General features: G+C 40.5%; 1 pseudogene; it reads left to right on the forward strand.

Moving 5' to 3' along the window:
- Positions 1 to 5861: 5861 nt before the first annotated feature.
- Positions 5862 to 6708, forward strand: LOC103545118 (insulin-like growth factor-binding protein 5 pseudogene; annotated as a pseudogene).
- Positions 6709 to 20367: the final 13659 nt, after the last annotated feature.

Here is a 20367-nt window from a genome sequence, read left to right on the forward strand (position 1 = left end):
CAAACAAAAGAAAGCAGGTGTCGCAATACTTATATCAGACAAAACAGACTTCAAGATAAGGCAGGTAAAGAGAGACATAGAGGGCCAATATATAATGATCAAAGGGACACTTCATCAAGAAGAAATAATGCTTATAAATATCTATGCACCCAACACAGGAGCACCAAAGTTCATAAAGCAACTATTAACAGACCTAAAAGAAGATATCAAAAATAACACAATAATAGTAGGGGATCTCAACACCCCACTCACATCAATGGACAGATCATCCAGACAGAAAATCAACAAAAAAACAGTGGAGCTAAATGAAAAGCTAAAACAGTTGAACTTAATAGACATATATAGAACACTTCATCCAAAAACAGCAGAATATACATTCTTCTCAAGCACGCATGGAACATTCTCAAGGGTAGACCATATGTTGGGAAACAAGGCAAGCCTCTACAAATTTAAAAAAAATTGAAATAATAGCAAGCATCTTCTCCAATCATAATGCTATAAAGCTAGAAATTAATTACAAGAAAAAAAGTATGATGCTGTTTTGATTACTATGGCTTTGTAGTGTATTTTGAAGTCAGGGAGTGTGATGCCTCCAGCTTTGTTCTTTTTCCTCAGGATTTCTTTGGCTATTTGGGGTCTTTTGTTTGTCTCAATAGATGCAGAGAAAGCATTTGACAAGATACAGCATCCATTTATGATAAAAACTCTGAATAAAATGGGTATAGAAGGAAAATACCACCACATAATAAAGGCCATATATGACAAACCCACAGCTCATATCATGCTCAATGGAGAAAAAGTGAAAGCTATCCCTCTAAGAATGGGAAGCAGACAAGGAGGCCCATTTTCACCACTCTTATTTGACATGATATTGGAAATCCTAGCCAGAGCAATCAGGTGAGAAAAAGAAATAAAAGGGATCCAAATTGGAAAGGAAGAAGTGAAACTGTTACTATTGCAGATGACATGATTTTATTTATAGAAAACCCTAAACAATCCACCAAAGAAACCTTTTAGAAATAATAAATGAACAGAGTAAAGTTGCAGGATATAAAATCAACATACAAAAATCTGTTGTGTTTCTATACACTAACAACAAAGTAGCAGAAAGAGAAATTAAGAATATAATCCCCTTTACAATTGCAACAAAAAGAGTAAAATACCTAGGAATAAATTTCACCAAAGAGGTGAAAGACCTGTACACTGAAAACTATAAGACATCGTTGAAAGAAATTGAAGATGACACAAAGAAATGGAGAGATATTCCATGCTCTTGGATTGGAAAAGTTAACATAGTTAAAATGTCCATACTTCCTAAAGCAATCTCCAGGTTCAATGCAATCCCTATCAAAGTTCCAATGACATTTCCCACAGAAGTAGAACAAATTCTTTATTATACACTAAGTACACAGAAAATGTGCATCATAAAAAATTCACCTTACTGGGATATTTCCAAATCTTTGGAATACGGAAAAGGTACTAAAATGGACGAATATGGATAAAGATGGTACTACAAACAACTCAAAGTACATAAATTCGACAACTTAGATGAAATGGACCGATTCTTTTAAAGTCACAAATTGCCAAAAATCAACCAATATGAAATAGATGATGTGACTAGTCCTTTAAAGAAATTGAATTCATAGTTAATTACCTTCTAAAAAATATGTCTCCAGGCCCAGATGTTTTCACTGGAAAATTCTACTATACATTTAAGGAAGAATTAACACCAATTCTGCAATGTCTCTTCCCAAAAATAGAATGCTTCCCAACTCAGTTTTTGAGATGAGCATTACCCTGATAACAAGCCCAGCCAAAGATACCCTGAAGAGAATCAGGCAAGAAAAAACTACAGACCAATAACCCTCATGAACATAAATGAAATAATCATCAAAAGATATTAGCAAATCGAATCCAGCAATGTCTAAGAAGAAAAATATGGCTCATATGACGTTTATCCCAGGAATGCAGGGCTTGTTCAATGTTCAAAAGCCAGTCAATCCATCATATTAGTTGTCAATAAAAGAAAAAAAACACATGATCATATCAATTGATGTAGAAAAAGTCTTTGACAAAGTTCAACATCCATTCAAGGTAAAAACTCTCAGAAAACTAAGAATAGGACAGAACTTCCTCAACCTGATAAAGCACATCTACAAAAGACCTACAACTAACACCATACTTCATGGTAAACAACTAAATACTTTCCCCTGAAGTTCCGGAACAAGACAAGGATGTCCACTCTTGCCACTCCTATTGGAAATTATACTGGAAGTTCTATCTAGTGTAATAACTCAAGAAAAAGGCATCCAGATAGGAAAAGAAGAAATAAAACTGCCTATATTCACAGATGACATGATTATCTATGTAGAAACTCCCAGAGAATCTACAAAACAATTTCTAGAACTAATAAGTGAGTTTACTAAGGTCAAAGGTTACATGCTCAGTACACAAAAGTTAATTGTATTTATATACACAATAAATGTGTAAATGGAAACCAAAAACTTAAAAACCAATGTAATTTACAATAGCTCCAAAAAATGATATACCTAGGCACGAATATAACAAAACATGTACAGAATCTCTATTCTCAAAACTACAAAACATTGATGAAAGAAACCCAAGAAGACCTAAGTAAATGGAATGAACACTAATATATGGTGTTCATGGATTGGAACACTCAATAAACATATCAGTTCTCTCTGATCTCACCTATAGATTTAATACAATACAATTAAAGTGGCAGCAGGAGTTTTTGTAGATAAGGACAACATGATTCTAAAATTTGTACTAAAAGTCAAAGCAACTAGAATCATTAAAACAATTTTTAAAAGAATAAAGTTGGAAATTCACTGCCACACTACAATAATTAAGACTGTGTGTCACTACTGAAGGGGTAGATCTAAGTCAGTGGAACAGATAGGGACTCCAGAAACAGACCCACAGTGCCAACGAAGTTTTGAAATTTTTTTTTTGAGGTGAAATTGAACATAACAGTATTAACCACTTAAAAGTGAACAATTCATTGATATTTAGTACTTTCACATTACTGTGCAAGTATCGCCTCTATCTAGTTTAAAGACATTTTTATCGCCCCAAAAGAAATATCCCGACCCATTAGGAAATTACTTCCCATTCCCTTCCCACCAGGCACTGGTGCCCATTATCTACTTTTTGTCTCTATGGATTTACCTATTCTGGATATTCCATATAAATCAGATTATACAATATGTGACCTTTGTGTCTGGCTTCTTTTGCTTAGCATAATGCTTTTGAGATCCATCCACATTGTAGCATGTAGTAGTACTTCATTGCTTTTCATGACTGAATATTTTATTGGATGTATATATCACAATTCGTTTATCCATTCATCAGTTGATCATTTGAGTTGTTTCCACCTTTTGGTTATTGAAATAGTACTGCTATGAAGTATTACTTTGAGTACCTGTTTTCAATTCCTTTTGGCTTATAACTTGGAGTGAAATTGCTGGATCACATGGTAACTCTTATGTTTAATTTTTTGAGCAACCACCAAAATGTTTTCCATGGTGGCTGAATCATTTTACATTCCCACCAGCCGTGTATGATGGTTCCAATTTCTCTACATCCTACCCAACAATTGTTATTTTCTGGTCTTTTTTTTAATAGCCATCCTGGTGAATGTGAAGTAGTATCTCATTGTTGTTTTGTGCTTTCCCAATGACTAATAATGTTGACTATTTTTTCATGAGCTTGTTGGCCGTTTGTATATTCTCTCTTTGGAGGAGTGTCTATTCAAATCATTTGTGCATTTCAAAAATTGGGCTGTTTGTCTTTTTGTCATTGAGTTGTGAGAGCTCTTTGTATATTTTGGAGATTAAACCTTTGTCAGTTATACAATTTGCAAATGTTTTCTCCCATTCTATGAGTTATCGTTTCATTTTCTTAATGTCCTTTGAAGCACAAAATCTTTTAATTTTGATGAAGTCCAATTTATCTATTTTTTCTCTTTTCTTGCCTGTACTTCTTGTGTCATATCTAAGAATCCAATGTCAAATCTGAGATCATAAATATTTACCCTTATGTTTTCTTCTAAGATTTTTATAGTTTTGACTCTTACATTTAACTTCTTGATTCATTTTGAGTTAATTTTTTTTACATGGTGTGAGGTAGGGGTCCAGCTTCATTCTTTCGCTTGTGGATATTCAGTTGTTCCAGCACCATTTCTTTTTCTTTCAGCTTTATTGAGGTACAATTGAAAAATAAAAATTGCATATATTTAAGGTGTACAATGTGATGTTTTGATATATGTATACATTGTGAAATGATTACCACAATCATGCAAATTAACATATCCATTTCCTCACATAGTTATGATCTTTTGTGTGTGTGTTGAGAGCACTTAAGATCAACTCTCTGAGCAAATCTCAAGCATCCGATACAGATCTTCTTTGACTCATGGGGTTATGTTCTAATAGACCCATTGTAAGTTGAAAACATTGTAAATTAAAAATGCATTTAATACACCTAACCTACTGAACATCGTAGCTTAGCCTAGCCTACCTTAAACATGCTCAGAACCCATGCATTAGCCTACAGTTGGGCAAAATCATCTAACATGAAGCCTATTTTATAATAAAGTGTTGAATATCTCATGTAATTGATTGAATGCTGTACTGAAAGTGAAAAACAGAATGGTTGTACGGGTACAGAATGGTTGTAAGTGTATCTGTTGTTTCCCTCGTGACCGCGTGGCTCACTGGGAGCTGCAGCTCGCTGCTGCTGCCCAGCATCATGAGAGAGTATCACACCACATATTGCTGGCCTGGGAAAAGATCAAAACTCAAAATTCAAAGTACGGTTTCTACGGAATGTGTATCGCTTTCACACCAACGTAGAGTTGAAAAGTCATAAGTCAAATCATCATAATTTGGAGACTGTACAATATTATTAGCTTTAGTTATGCTGTACATCAGATATCCAAAACACATCCATCCTTCATAACTGAAACTTTGTACCCTTGACCAACATCTCCCCATTTCCCCCACTGCAACCCCTAGGAACCACCATTCCAGCCTCTACTTTTATGAGTGAAACTTTTTTAGATTCCACATATGAGTGAGGTCATGCAGGATTTGTCTTTGCATGTCTGGTTCATTTCGCTTAGCATAATGTCCTCCAAGTTCATCCATGTTATCACAAATAGCAGGATTTCATTCTTTTAAGGCTGAACAATACTCCATTCTGTGTGTGTGTGAGTGTATACACTACATTTTTAAAAATCCATTTGTCTGTTGATAGGTTGTTTTTAGGTTGTTTCTTTATCTCAGCTATTGTGAAGGATGCTGCAATGAACATGGGGGTGCAGATATCTCTTTGAGATGCTGACTTCATTTCCTTTGGATATACACCCAGAAGCGGGCCTGCTGGATCATATGGTGCTTCTATTTTTAACTTTTTGAGGAACCCCCATGCTGTTTTCCATAGTGGCTGCACCAGTTTACATTCCCAACAGGAGTGAACAAGGGTTCCCTTTTGTCCATGTTCTTGCCAACACTTGTTATTTCTTGTCTTTTTGATAATAGCCATTCTAACAGGTGCGAGGTAATATCTCATGGTGGTTTTATCTTTCCCTGATGATTAGTGACGTTGAGCAACTTTTCGTATACCTGTTGCACATTTGTACCTCTTTGAAGAAACGTCTTTTCAGGTCCTTTGCCCATTTTAAAATCAGGTTGTTTTTTGCTATTGTTTGAGTTTCTTATATACTTTGGTTATTAACCCCTTATCAGATACATGGTTTGCAAATATTTTCTCCCATTCCATAGGTTGCCTTTTTACTCTTGATTATTTCCTTTGTTGTGCAGAAGTTTTCTAGTTTGATGCAATCCTACTTGTCAATTTTTGCTTTTGTTGCCTGTGCTTTTGGTGTTACCTCCAAAAATTTCATTGGTGTGGGGGCAGCCCAGGGCTCCTTCCTGCATTGCAAGGCCTGTGAGGAGAAAGCCCTCTCCATGTGCCCCCTCCCCCAGCCCTCTGGGCTGCTAGCTGGTCAAGGAGCCAGGCTGTGGCTGCTGCATGACTTCTTGCCCTGGTGGAGGAACTAATCCTGTGGCTCTTACACTGAGCCCTGTGTCCAGGGGCTGCACTGCCTCCTGGTCAGGACGAGAAGCTGATGCACGCCCTGCTGCAAGGCCACTGGCTGCTTCTTGCTTCAATGAAAAGAGCCACCATGAGCAAGCCAAGATGGAGAGAGACTCCCATGAGCACGAGAAGCCAACCACCTCTGAGATGGTGGAGACCTACTCCCCTAAGATCTTCTGGCCCAAGCACATCTGCACCTCTGAGCTGAAGGCCCAGGTAGTGAAGAAGGTCCGCAGAAAGAAGTTGACCCAGTCCAAGTTTGTGGGGGAAGCTGAGAACACTGCCCACCCCCGAGTCATCAGTACGCCTGACAGGAGACAGGAATCTGAGCAGGACCCCTGAGGCAGACACGTGGAGGCTTCCCTGCAGGAGCTCAATGCCAGCACACGCATGGTGCCGGGAGCTGTGTACCCACCCCACTGTGACCACAAAGGGTTCTACGAGAGAAAACAGTGCAAGCCTTCCCATGGCCACAAACGTGGCATCTGCTGGTTCATGGACAAGTACAGAATGAAGCTGCCAGGCATGGAGTATGTCGCCGGGGATTTTCAGTGCCACACCTTTGACAGCGGCAACATTGAGTGATGCGTCCCCTCTCCATCCTTCCCTCGCCCCATCCCACCCCCAGCCCTAACTCCAGCCAGTGCCCCCCTCCACCACCCCAGGATGCCACTCATTTAATCTCATTCAAGGAAAAACGTGCATATATCTATATCTATGTCTATTTGAGGAAACTGAGGACCTCGGAATCTCTAGCAAGTTCTCAACATTGGAAACAGCAACAATGGAGACGCAAAAAACTAGGGAGACCCGCTCCCTCCCCCTTAAAATGGTTCCTTTTTGAAGCAAGTCGAATGAAGAGAGAAGGGAAGAGAGGAAGAACAAGAGAAAGAGAAGGGAAGAAAGTGTATGTGTAGAAGAGAGGGAAAGATGAATAGAAGTGAAGAGGAAAAGAAGAACGTGGGTGGGAAGGAAAGAACACTCCAACCATGGCAGGCTCCACCTTTCTGTCCAGCCCCGGCTGGAGCTGGGGAGACGTTTGGGCACTAGAAGGCATGGCTCAAAATGTGGCATTCGATGACGCACTTGGAGTTTTCTCAGCTTGAATTGGTCAGAGGGGGAGAAAAGAAAAAACAAAAGGTGTCCGTGCCTCTCCCGGATCTATCTCCTCCTTCAGCTAGCAATTTGGATGGGTTGAACCCTGTCCTTCCTCTCCTCTCACCCCAGCAGAGTGTTTTCTCTCCCCAAATCTACAAAACCTAAAATGCATTCCATTCCTATGAAAACAAAACAAATTAATAATCAAGTGATATTAGATAGATAGGTTTTCCTAAGCAGATTTATAAATATTAAATATGTGTGCACATTTCACTCCCTGTGCAGACTTTTAGATATCAATACACACTGCAATAGTGGAGAGACTTGCTCTTCCATGATGACTAAAAATAGGTGCTGAAGCATGTGGGTTCAGCTCCTCCTGGCCTTCAATTCACAACTAGTGCAGCCTTTGTCTGGAGGATAGGTTGAAAAAAATGTGGGCTTCTATTTATCTACTAGGTTCCATATAGTCATATATAGGCATAGAAATAAATTTTCTTTCTCTGCTTTTCTTTCTTCCTTCCTTTCTTTCAAAGCTTTGCATTAACTTTTCAAAGTAGTTCCTATGGTGGCATTGAGGAGCTTCCTCATTCCGGTTGAGATTGAGCAGCAAACTCAACCTTTTGTGGGCCACTGTGTTGGACTTTTTAATGATTTCCTACATGTGCGTGTGTCCATATGTGCCACCAAGCCAGGTAGATAAGAGTACTCAATGATGCATCCACCGTGCTCCCCATTTAATATATCCCATGTTACATACATCCCATTTTAGCCTTCAGACCCTCCAGACGTAGCAGACTCGGGACACAACACCAAACAAGCCCAACAGGTCCAAGTTTGACCCACTGGTCCTGCCCCAGCCTTTCCATTTCATCTGCACAGAACTTGTGTTTTGGAAGCCTCTCAGTCTTCATGTTGGCAGAGCAGGAGAGAGACTGAAATGAAAGGTTTTTCTTTACCTTTTAAGTAATTTCCCTAGAAAATAAAGATCCTGTGTTTTATCAAAATAATTTTCTGTGCTTCATGTTGTCTTTATCAGGTCTTCGATTACTTAAGAAAATCGAGTTTTCTCAATTTTAAGAGCTATGTTTTACTCACGACTATGTAACCTTCTGTATTTGCCTTTAAAACATTTTCTTGTCACCTTGGTTAAACAGATAATTAAGTATTGTTCCATAATGATCTTTGATGGTATTTAATCAAGTGTTTTAAACCTTTTGATATATTTGACAAACTTTCCAAAATCAAACTCACTTTAGCTTTTTGATTTTGAACTAACTTTGGGATTTTCCAGAGGGCCCCCAGAACGTCTCAAAAGATTTCTTTTCTCACCTTCTAAAAAGAGAGACGTTGATCGATTTAGGCTTATTTGATATGTTAAGTTACATGGGAAGCACTGTCAAGTAAGAAGTGATGCAGCATCCTTCTTTAGGTTATATTTGTGTGGGCATATGTTATAAATGTAAGTGTTCAAGTAATTGTATGAAATTCCTAGAAATCTGATACGTCCTGGTATAATGTTATGAGTCACAATTTTAGTTATTATCTTAATATATTGTGTATCTTGGAAATAACCAAATTTGCTTGTCAGTTGCATTTTAATGAGATCTCATCAGATATCTAACTATGGCCATTTTTAAGTCTTTTTGTCACTTAAAGACAGTTATTGTTTTACCCTGATGCTTTTGCGAAAGTGCTTCATCTTCAGGGAGATTCATGGAAAGGGCCCTGATGAGTAGTCTGGAATACAGGTTTCTGTTAACTTGAAGATCATGCCATTGAACTGGATAAGAATTTCCAGAATTCTAATGGAGAAAGTTATGGATTCATAAAACTGCAAACCTAAGATCAAGCAAAAGAGAATTAATCACGCAGGACTGAATAAACTGAGGAGGATGATTACAATTTTTGATGACTTTTTCTTTGAGACATTGCTCATTCTTTAATGTTCTGTTTTCCCAGATTTAAGGAAATCTTTTTTTTCTTTTTTCTCTGGTTACCTATAACTTACAGCAATTTGGTAAATTATACCTTCATAAACCGATTTGAAATATTTATCTTTTCTCCCCACCTAATTCATCCAGAATCTGCAAACTTATTGAGTATTCTTATTTTTATGACAATACAGTTATTTGCATGAGCTTAGCAAGAATCTGTTCTCTTTGTAACAGGGCATAATTGGAAAACTGGTTATATTACCAAGGCTCTGACTGTAATGTTGCTTGAAAATGATGTGCATAGAATTAGATATGACCAGACAGCTCTAAGGAACTAAGGTTGACTTTATGGAGCCAATAAAACCCCTTGGAAAAACTGCCTGGTACTTTGCTTACAGGGTTCCTGGTAGCCTTACCACGTAAGTAAGGAAGGTCACTTCCTGGCAAGGTCAACAACCTCAGGATATTTGGGGGACCTCAAGAGGAAAGGAATTCACCCAAATCTATAGATCTTGCAAGCAAAGTCTTGTGGCTAGTCCTTGGATGGGCTTCCTAGCTTTGAGAGGCTTTTGAAAGTGTGGGGGACTGGAATTGGCCACCCCAAGATATGTCTCTTTGGCATGGGGATCATTTTGGGCTAGTCACTTTTGAAAACTGCAGACAGGAAAGAGACTCTAAAAAGTGGAATTTACTTACCCTTTGTTAAGAGACATTTACATTGTAAAGGAAATCTCCATCTGTAAAGGTGTCTCCTTCTCTGTACCAGGGAGAAGGGGGGATGACCTTATCTCTAGAAACTCTTATCAATGCCAAAGGCAAGAACTTAAATCTGCATCTTGTTTACTGTACTTGTGTGGTAACCTCCTGTAACTGACTCCCTCCACCCTCAATATCCTCCTTTGTCTTTAGCTGCAGATGATATTTAAGGTGGTGGCTTCAGCCATTTTGGCGAGTTGCTCAGCGTGCCTGAGCCACTCCCTTGTATACATGTTATAATGCTTTGTTTAATTTTCTCCTGTTATTCTGTCTCATGTGAATTTAATTTGTTCTCCAGCAGGAAGAACCCAGAGAGGGTAGAGGAAATGTCTTCCTCCCCTTCAAAAGTCTAACCTGAGATTCCTTATGAAAAGTTCCAGCAAAGCAGACTTAAAAAGTGCTTATGTGATCAATCACTATTCTTGCTGCACTTATGTAAATAATCAGGCCAAGTTTAATGAGACTAGACTTATTTTGAAAATAAGTTAGTCTTACTTTGATTATCTTCGATATAAATGGAGGTGACTGCAGAGAAAAAAATTATGTTTCAATGGGAAACTATAGCACATCTTTGTGGATATCAGATTCTAGTACTATTCATTGTCTTTGAGGTTTTGTTATCTACCTGCAATCTGGGCTGGATCCTGAATTCTTGTAGCTTCCTCAACTCTCTGGCTATGACTCTCCAAACTAACATTTCCAGTTTTCTTCCACTTTTAACTTGAAGTCACTAAGAACAAAGGCTACCCTTCTCCCCACAAACTGAAGCTGGAAAACATAATGTAAACTTCAGAGAAATTACTACAACAGCTCATGTTTGAACAATCTACATGTCTGTTGTTCTGCAGGCCACTCAAATAGTTCACTGGAACGCCTGATGACACCACCAGAGACACTCAAACTGCAAAAGACGCTTCGAAGCCCCATCTAGAACTCTCCACTGGCTGCCCTCAGGACTCAGAAACTAGGTTTATAGTCTGCTCCAATTGTTAACCTTTGTTTTTTGTTTGTTTCCATAGAAATGCTTCTTATTACTTAACTGTTTGCACCATAGATGCCTAACTTTAGGGACCCACCTGCAAGACTGCCTCCTGAAATGAGACAGAACTTTTTAACTAAACTGACCTATTCTCCGGACAAAGAGACGGGTTCAATGAGATAACGGAGCAATCTACGAACTCAGCTTCAGGACTGTGAAACTTCTGTTTCAAAGGGGAAAGTTTCAAAGGCGGGAATGAAGGGTAGCAGAATATGCCACTCCAAAACGTGCCTTTGTGGCATAAGGATTATTTTGAGAAACTGCAGACATCTTTCAGGAGAAGCTCTGAAAACAGAGCTGAAGTTACCTTTTTGTAAGGGAAATTTACATTTATAAAGCAAATTTCCACGTGTAAGTGTTTCCCTCTCTGTACTAGGAAGAGAAGAATGGCTCTAACTCACAAGAGAATCTTATCAGTGGAGAAGGCACTAACTTAAATCTGCATAACAAACCTCACCCTTGTTTTCCCGGTAACCTCCCATAACTGGCCTCCCCTCCAACACTTCTCTTTTGTCTTTAGCTGAAGATAGTATTTAAGGTGGTGGCTTGGGCCGTCTTGGGGAGTTAGTTTTTCTGAGTGTCTCCCATGTATACATGAAGTACACATGTTAATAAAGTTCTGTTTTTCTTTTGTTAATCTGTCTTCTATTACAGGAAGTCTCAGCCAAGAACTCATAAGGGTAGAGGGAAAATTATTTTTCCTTCCCTACAGTTTTCAATTCTATTCTCTTGATCTATTTGTCTGTCTTTATGCTACCACTGTACCCTTTTGATCACTATAGCTATCACTATAGGAAAGAAAGGAAGAAGACAAAGAAGAAAAAGTTAGAACAAAAGAAAAAACTCTCCTTGTCTTTGCACATTGGCTCTTTGCCGAGGCACTTTTCCAAGGCTTAACAAGGCCATTTAAAACTCCACCTTAGGGGCTGGCCTCGTGGCTGAGTGGTTAAGTTTGCGTGCTCTGCTTCAGCAGTGCAGGGTTTCACCAGTTTGAATCATGGGCACAGACATGGCACCGCTCATCAAGCCATGCTGAGGTGGCATCCCACATGCCACAACTGGAGGGACCCACAACTAAAAATACACAACTATGTACCGGGGAGTTTGGGGAGAAAAAGGAAAAATAAAGTCTTTAAAAAAAAAACTCCACCTTACCCTTCACATCATGCTTGTACTGAGCGTATAGATTAGCCAGAGGTGAAAGCCTAGGGTCTTCTCGGGAATTTCTAAGCCATGCATTCTGCCCTGGACATGCATACGGCTTTCTAAATTCCCCAGTAAACATGAGTGCTTTTGAATGCTCTAGTTTCCCTCTGTCTCCAGCTTTTCCTCACAGACTTTCAGCACTCTATCAAATGCCTCAATCCCAATCTGTTGCCCTAGGTGGCTTTGGATTGTTTGCCTAAAATATTTTCAAGAAATATCTGCCTGCCTTCTGCCCTGAGTTAGTTCTGAATAAGATGCATGAGTCCTTGAGGTAGCCCCCAGACAAGAAGAAACACAATTCCTCGAGAATAAGTCAGCCCTGGTTCTTTTGGAACCAAGGGCTAGAGTTCCACATGCAGAATGTGGTCTGCAGTCTGCAAGATTGCCATTGAGCCAGGGAGGGGCACAGGGCAAGGACAAGTAGAAATGCCACAAATATTTCCTACTACTTTTGAGTTGCCTTTTTCTTGTTTCAGCATATGCTTAGCTGCTCTAAACTTTCACTGTTTTCAAGAATTCTGACAAAGTCGATTCTCATAGTTTTTGCTTGATTTTTTGCTGTTTCTGTAGAGGGACTGGCCCTTGTAGGTACCTACTTCACCATTTTTGCTTATGTCACTCATGTCAACTAATTTCTTGTAAAGGCACAAAATAAATTCAATGTAGAAAGCATAGTCTTTCACAAATGGCATTGCAACATTTGGGTATCTGTATGCAAAATTAAAAAAAGGAGCATGAACCTTACTATTGTGCCTTATACTAAACTTGACTCACAATCGATCATGGATATGGATGTAAAACATACAAATATAAAATTATAAGGAGAAAGTGTAAGGGAAAATCATCGTGACTGGAGCTTAGGTAAAGAATTCTTAGAAATAACACAAAAGGGCTGATCCATAAGGAACCCTAAGAAAAAAACTGTTTTTTCTATGATTGATGAAATCAAAATCATAGACTTTTGCTCTGAGAAACACTCTGCTAAGAGAATGAAAAAGATGTAGAATGAGAGAAAATATTTGTAAGAGCTATATAGAGTATACAGAGAACTAAAAACCTTCACTATAAGAAAGTAAACTACTTATTATAAAAATAGGCAAAGGCATGTATAGACATTTCACCAAAGAAGATGTAAGGGTAGCAAATAAGCACATGAAAAGATGTTCAACATCATTATCCATTAGGAAAATATCAATTAAAACGACAAGGAGATACCACTGTAATCCTATGTGAATAAATAAAATAAAAAATACTGACAATACCAAGTACTGGTGAGTTTGCAGAGAAACTGGAACTCCCATATACTGATGGAGGGAATGCAAAATGGATACAGACACTCTGGAAAACAGTTTTCCAATTTCTTACAAAAGTGAACAAACAATTCCCATAAGACCCAGCAATCCCATTCCTGGGAGCTTACCCTAGATAAAGGAAAACTTATGTTTACTAAAAAGACCTGTGCATGAATGTTCGTAGCAATCTTATTCATAATCACTAAAAACTGAAAGCAATCAAGATGTCCTTCAATAGATAAACGAATAAACAACCTCTGGTACATCCGTGCATTAGCGTATTACCTGGCAATAGAAATGAAGGTACAATTGATATGTGCACAACTTGGATAAATCACAAATGCATTATGCTAAATGAAACAAGCCAGTCTCAAAAGGTTACATACAGTATGATTATGTTTGTACAACACTCTGGAAAAGGTAAAACTATAGGGAAGGGAAACAGATCACTGGTTCTCAGAGGTTCAGATGGGGAGGAAGTTTGACAACAAAGGGGCAGAATGAGGGAGGTTTTGGGGGCGATGAAACTGGTTTTGAATCCTGATTGTAGTGATGGTTATATGAATGTATCCACATGTTAAAATTCATGATACTGAAAACCAAAAAACAATCATTATTTTACTATAATAATTTCAAATACGTTGTATTAAAAAAACTTTTAATGGGTCACATAGAAAGGACAGGGAAACATAATAGCATTCAACATAATGCCAGCCTTCTCAAAAGTGACATTGAAAGGCAAAGAAACAGTGGATTAATGCCTTTAATATCCTTAGTGAAAATTCCCAGCCTGAAATTACATATCTAGCTATCAATTAAGTAGGACATAAAGACACACTTTGCTCCTGCAAAGTCTCAAAAGAAATCATCTCCCATATACGTCCTCTCAGAATGCTCCTGGCAGAGGTGTCCTGTCAAAAACATTGTAGTAAACTAAAAAAAAAAAATGGGTTCCAGTAAACAGAAGATCCCACTTACAGCCTTGGCAAAGGGATGTTCTCGATCGATGCAGCACCCTTGGCAACCAATAAAGGTTGGAGCACGATCTGGGAAAGCGATCTGCAAGAAGAAAGGAATGAACATATTTGAAGATTTGGAAAATACTGCTGATAGGCCTATGACAGAAATGCACGTTCCCTTAGAGCAGGAACTTGATCTGTCTTGTTCACTGATATAGTCCCAGGTCTTAGAACACTTACTAGCACATGGTAAGCATTCAATAAAGGTTTGTTAAATGAAAAAAAAAAAAAAAGAAGAGGAAGAGTGAATGGGAGGAGAGGAATTTGATACAGTGAGTACACACAACTGTTTTCCAGGGGTTTTTCTTTTAAAGCTGAGCAGGGAAACGTAAGGTAGCTCAAAGGGAAAGTGGGATCAGGAGAGTTTCTCAAGTTAGGAGAAATGACGTGACCGTATGCTGATACAAATGATCCCAAAGAGAGGAAAACATTTATGAGGAAGGAGAGAAGTTTTCTTGTGAGTGCCCTATGTCCTCAGGGAAATGGGAAGCAAGGTCATCAGGTGAGAGTGAAGATGGTCCGTGACCAGCGAGTACCACCAAATCCTCAACCTCTCTAGAGGTTCGCCTCATCTTCTTGCTTAACCGAAAGCTGGCTGTTCCCTAAGATCATTACTTTCCTTGAAGGCTTCTTAAGCGATACTGTCGTCTCTCGCACATCTCTAACACCATAGGGCTAAACCCTTTGCATAATTTACATCGCTTTAGAGTTATTAAGACTAGTTTCACAGCCCTCGATGTGTTTTATCAAGGAAAATGATCGATATGGACTTGAAAAGCATGTGAACAGTATTCCACTGTTGTTGAATGAAGTGTTTTACCGATGTCAGCTAGCTTGAGTTAATAGAGACTGTTGTTCAAGTCTTCTATATCCTTGCTAGTTTTCTGTCTAGTTCTTCTATCAACTCTTTGAGAGTGGAGTATTAAAGCCTCCAGCTACTATTGTTGAGTTCTTCTATTTCTCCCATCAATTTTGTCAAGTTCTGTTGTATATATTTTGAAGCTCTGTTGTTGTGTGCATTTAGGTTTAAAACTGTTCTATCTCCCTGATCAGTGGATCCTTTTGTCATTGAACAATGTCCAATTTTGTCTCTAGTAACATTCTCTGTCTTAAAGCTTCACTTTGTCTGGTATTATTGTGGCCACTAGAGTACCCTTTTCGTTGCTGAATTCTTGGTGTATCCTTTTCCTGTCCTTTTACTCTCAGTGGATTTATGCCCTTAAATCTACAGTGTATCCCCCGTCGAGAGCATATAGTTGAATCCTGTGCTTATATCAGGTTGACAATCTCTACCTTTAGATTTAAGTGTTTAATGCATTCATAATATACGTAGATTTACACCTGTTATTTTCTGTGAGTTTTATACGTTCCTCATGTTCTTGTTCCTCTATTCCACCATGATGACCATCTTTTGTGTTAAATAGATATGTTCTAATGTACCGTTTGATTCCTTTGTTCCAGGGACCCGCCCCCTGAGGCCTCAGTGCTTGCAGGGTGGCCCTTCCTCACCTAGCAAGAGCTAGCACCTTCCCTGTGCTGGTAGATGCTAGAGTCTACTGCCCCACAAAGCCACAGGTGCCCCTCCCAGGGAAAACCCCACCTCCTCTCCATAACCTCTCTGGGGATATGCCAAGCCAGATACGGGAGAAAAGAAATTACACAGCAAGGGAGTTGCAAGAAATAGCCACCCACCCTCTACTGGCAGAAGCAGGGGAATATTCCTGAGATTGGATTTTGAGAGTGCTGGACTAATAGGACTGAAATATAAGACTGGATAAACAAGTTTTACTGAGCGGAGGCACTTTCTCATGTCACGGGATTTAACACGCTGGCAAGGACTCCAGGAGATGGTGGAAAGTCACTGCCAAAGGTGGCCCTTAGAAGCTTTACGAAAGTGACGGCCCACATGAACAGAAGTGGAAATGCCTGCCTTGGGCCGGTAGATGGTAGAGGAAGGAACCAAAAGGTTGAGTGATGCAGGCATGCTGGAACGGATAGAAAATGTGAGGCCAGTCATGTCGCCTGATGGTTACGTTCCGCGGGAGGGCCAAGAGGACACACCATTCACCAAAGCTATCGAGAGTGTTCTGGTGAGGGGTGCCCCAGGATCACTAAGAAGTTCAGTGGTTGCTCGCTTCCCCAGGCCGAGGCGGATGATGGAAGGAAAGTGGTCCCAGCCTCGGGTCATTACCGTCCCCTGGCATGATGGAATTCTGAAGCAATAGAGGGCAGAGGGCAACTCTTAACCAAGAGACACCAGGAGACCACATCTCCAGTAACAACCGGCAAGGTCAGAGGAGCAGTCAAGAGTACTTGACTGGCAAGGAGCTGAGAAGACGGTTCAGACAGCAAATCTTCCTAGGGGCAACTACAGCCAGAAAAAGGCAAGAACGCAAGAGAAGGAGGGTGTTTGTCCCAGGAAAAAGTCAAAATCTCTCTTTCAGTTCCGGGTTCTGAGGAAGTTTGAGGCCAGCCCCACTGTCTGAAGAGGTGGATGAGTCCTAAGGAGGAAGGATCCGAGAACAAGGAGGTGACTATATGTACTGTTATGATGCTGTTGTCCTTCACTAAAGGGAATGACTGCCACTTATCAGAGGAAAGAGGACTATCCAGACACTTCTAGGACTATTGGACACAGGGTCTGAGCTGACACTGGTCCCAGAGGCCCAAAGTGTCACGATGGGCCTTGTGGGGGAGTGGGGCCTGTCAAGCCCTGGTAATAAAAGGAGTTGGGGATAGAGATCAGCTCAAGGTGAGCTGACTGGGTCCATGAACCAATACGGTGGTCATTTCTCCAGTCCACAAGTTGACAATTGCAAGTGATACGCTTGGCAGTTGGAGCAATAACCCCACATTGGGTCATTGGTCTGGGAGGTAAGAGCAACCAAGTGGGGAAGGCCAAGTGGACCCTCTGAACCCCTCTGGGATGGAAAAAGGCCAAGAAACTACGTAAAAACCAATATCAGATCCTGGTGAGCATGGTAGTGGGTGTTAAGCAGACGTTAGTGACACCATTGGAGACCTATAGGATTCAGGGGAAGAGGAGGTAGGAGAGCTGCAGGGACGAAGAGAGTGGAGATGGTGTGAAGACGTTCTAGGATTCTCTCTATGGCAGAGCGGGAGGGAGGGAGAGAAGGAATGGAAATGCTGAGAGGGATGCCAGAGGCGTCCGACTGGATGCATCAGTAATGTTCTCTAGGATGAGGTGGGGACAGATTTCGCTATATCCTCCGTTACCCATTTCAGCATGCGGGAAGTAGCACACCAAGTCCCTAAAAGGCATGGGGAGAGGTGGGAGAGGGTACTGCCACACATAGGCAGCGACTGTTGGGGGGCACCCTTGAGGAGGCTCATGGCAGATGTAGAGTGCTCCCAATCGCCCCGGCTCTGTAAGCTTCTCCGGCACGGTAGGGTTCTCAGGGGCAGACCCAGAGGAATCGGGCCTTTGAGTTCCTGCAGGCAACAGGCGTCCAGACACCCCAGGCCTCTCTTGGAGATCAGCCAGAGTAGGACGCAGGAGGGAGAGGCAACGGGAAGACAGAGGAGTATGAATGGGAAAGAGAGGAAGGAATGTAGGGAAGGACTGGAGGGCTGTGGAGTAGGGACTGGGTGGCAAAAAGGGGCAATTCTAACCCCGGAGGGCCTTACAGAAAGCAAGGGAGGGGCCACTTCCCAGATATCACGATAGCTCAGGCCAGGGAAGCTGGCAACCGGCAGTTTCAGGAAAATGGGACAGACAGCTGGCACCTCCCCACCACTGCCACCACCTCCGTTAGGCCTTCTTTGTGGGCCCTTCCAGACCTTTAAAACATTCTGGTACATCCACGTATATGTATTCTCAAACACTGTATGGGATTGGTTTGTTGTCGTCGTCATTGTTGTTTTAATTTACAAACGTGTACCCAAATCCCTTGGTCTGCAACTTCCTGAATGCAGTCACAAGGATGCTTCTGAAAGCCGTGAACATGCCTCATGCCTTCCTCTGACTGCAGCGTTTTCATCTCTTGGATGCACAGGCCACGTTGCATTCATCCATTTCCTTACTGCTGGGAGTTTAGAGTGCTCCCAGTGTTCCCCATCACCAACATCCTCGTGCACGTGTCCTTGGACACTGCACGTACCAGCGACTCTCCAGATGTATCTGGCAGTGGACGTGCCCAGTCATAGAGGCAATGGACGTTTTTTCAGTTTTAAGCTTTACTGCTCAAAGTGATACCTGCTGTGATCTCAGCTTCCCATCATTAAACCCAGCATATAGCCCCATCATTTAACCCAGCAGTTAAAACCAAAGCACCCATTCCCTGCTTACTCCCTGGCTTCCTGGCTCCAGAATCCACTATGTGCTGTGGAGTCAAATGGCCAAGGACAACCACGTGGATTGGTTATCTCCTCCCCACAAGGAGCCATGGGCTGCCGGGAAAGCAGCTGAGCAGCAAGGTCGTGGGCTCTCTCCTCTCTGCACGTAGTCTCAAGGCCAAACGCAGGCTGGTGGAAAAGCTCTGACCAACAAGGCCATATGCCCCCCCCCCACCTAAAACCCCAAATAGAAACCCTTACTTTTAGCTTTTTGGGGAGTGTGGCATTTCAGCGTTAGCAGCCCTTTCTCTTGTCTCAGAGCTCTGCCGTAACAAAGTCCTACTTTCTTCCACAGCACCTGGTGTCAGAGGTTGGCATGCTGCACCACAGGTGAGTGAAAAAAGGTCAGGAGCCAGAAATCACAATAAAAAAAACCCTGACCAACAACTGTTTGGGGCAACAGTTAGGCTGTTAAGGTAGCTAAGACTATAAAAATTAAAAGAGTTTAAAGTAATATTATAGAAAGAGGTTACACCAACTTTGCCTGGATGTTTTATGGGGGGGGATAGATGTTATGTCTAACCGGGAATGCCTTCCCTACATAATATTGTAATACCAAAACTTGCTAATGGAATTTCTAATATAAGTTATAATTAGGGGCTTAAGAGTTGAAAAATTAAGTTAAAAGTTTGTAAAAACTGGTATATTTAAATGGGAGTTATGTAAAATGATTACAGCTCTTTTTCCTGATTGTATTATAGATCATGTTGTGGGGATAAACATTATGTCTCACTGGGGAACGTTTGCCCTGCCTGATATTGTAAAAGCTTACAAATCCACCTTACAGGCTATGTTAATTAGACGTGCTAAAGGCGATCTGACTTTAATATGCCCAAAATGAGCCAATTTCAGCATACCAAAACTGATGTATGCAATGGAAAAAGCCAGCTACAACAATGGAAAGCCTATTTTAATCTTTTGAGGCTTCTAAATAAAATCAGAAATACTTTTCTGCCCCTTTAAGAGAAAATAAAAGGCTGAATAAATAAATAAATAAGCAGCTGAAGCCAAATCTGCTGCTTTTCTCTCCTCTCTTGCTGAGCTTCCCAGCAAGCTGAGCTTCACTTCAGCTCCCCCGAAACTCCTGATCTAAAATTAAGCAAGTAAAAATAAGTAAACCTTTGAGATAACTTAAAATTGTAATGGCCATTCTGGGAGACTTCTCTTTCAGAAAAGACAGGATTCACAATGAAATGCAGTCTTTGATTAATATGTCAAAACTTCTAAAAGACAAAGTTATTTAACATGATCCAAATTGACCTTTGGTAAACGAAAGCCTATCTGAGTTTGCTGATTTGATGTAAAATAGCCCCGTCCTCTGAGTTATCAGCACTGGATACGATGCAGACATAGAGCCTGGGTTGACTGGTCAGATGAGCTCATGTTATCTCTGTTAACAAAATAGATCAGCAAAACTAATAACTCAGTATAATAGCTAATTTTGTTTGATCTTTCATGAGGTTTTTGTAGACGACCTAAGTATAGTCGCTCAAGACAGGTAAACTAGATAGATTAAAAGGATAAAAGTTTTTTGAAAAACT

The sequence above is a fragment of the Equus przewalskii genome, unplaced genomic scaffold, assembly GCF_037783145.1.
Source record: "Equus przewalskii isolate Varuska unplaced genomic scaffold, EquPr2 contig_11116, whole genome shotgun sequence".
NCBI classification, from domain to species: Eukaryota; Metazoa; Chordata; class Mammalia; order Perissodactyla; family Equidae; genus Equus; species Equus przewalskii.